Source organism: Bos taurus, chromosome 18, assembly GCF_002263795.3.
Source record: "Bos taurus isolate L1 Dominette 01449 registration number 42190680 breed Hereford chromosome 18, ARS-UCD2.0, whole genome shotgun sequence".
NCBI classification, from domain to species: Eukaryota; Metazoa; Chordata; class Mammalia; order Artiodactyla; family Bovidae; genus Bos; species Bos taurus.
Genome location: NC_037345.1, coordinates 5,519,044 through 5,520,160, shown reverse-complemented (window position 1 = coordinate 5,520,160; position 1,117 = coordinate 5,519,044). Strand labels below are relative to the sequence as shown.

The 1,117-nt window shown below is 39.6% G+C and overlaps 1 protein-coding gene across 8 annotated transcripts in view; it reads right to left on the bottom strand.

Annotated features, from left to right (window-relative positions):
* Positions 1-1,117, bottom strand: part of WWOX (WW domain containing oxidoreductase) — a 930,720-nt gene that overhangs the window by 651,059 nt on the left and 278,544 nt on the right.

Genomic DNA, 1,117 nt, shown 5'->3' with positions numbered 1-1,117 from the left:
CTGCAAGGCAGAAAAGCACTGTGTCCAGCCGCATTCGTCTCTCTTCACCCTCACGTGCTTTAAATCCCCAGCCCTTTTAAGGTAAGCACCCAGAGGCCAAGGAGAATGACGTGCTCACTTTCAAATTTTCACCCCATAAGTTAGCACACACAGCTCCCCATGAACGTTTCATCAGATAGGACGCGATTAAATGGTGTTAGAGCAGTAGTTTTCACAGGGTGGATTTTGGTAAGAGAGAGAGGTAAAATCAATAGTGGCTGGTAAAAATGGGTCACAATGAACATTTAAAAAAAATGAAATGCAACCAAGAAAAGAGGACACTGCCCACCACTGGAGACTGTTTTGTCAAACTTCTGACTCAGCCACATGCGTATTATACACACAGACACACATACATGGATACGCCTAAGTACGTATGCATCCGTTTATGTATTGCATAAAAAAATTTAATTTTTAAAAATTTTCTGTAAGACACTGATCTGGAACAACAGGACACTATGATCTGTCACTGACTACACGCCCCACCACGGTACAGAGAGGGAGAGTCCCAAAGTCATCCAAGTCTTTAGCAGTTTGAAAAAGAGTCCGATCATCACCATGTTCAGAGAGCAGTCCTGGATAACTACGAAACCCTCAATACTAGAGTGGGTGGACTTGTTGGAGAATTTCTTAGGTACTAGCTAAGACATGACTATTAGTCTTTTATCAAATGAGTAACATATTTTTCTGGTTTAAATTAACATTACAAATATATATGAAACAAAACAGGTCCTGGTGAAAAGGATTTCAGTAAAGAAAAAAAAATTTTAGAGCAACTGCTAAACTATCTTTGTATTGTTTAAAAACTCAGTCGAGGTATTTCATTGACTTAATGGAATTCACCCTGTATTGGACCCCCATGGGGGAAAAAAATTGATCAGTGTTGATATGGTTCTGATTAAAATGTTTTATTCATCAACATTTTTTTTTAGAGCCTCTGGATCAAAACAGTAGGCTGAAATTGCAGGCTGTATCTTCCTCTCCTCTCTAATAGGTTTTTAAGTATACACGCCTGTCTGCATGATGTCACAAAGCAACCAACCCACTCCTTGTATCCTTACTGTCTACTACCAGCCAC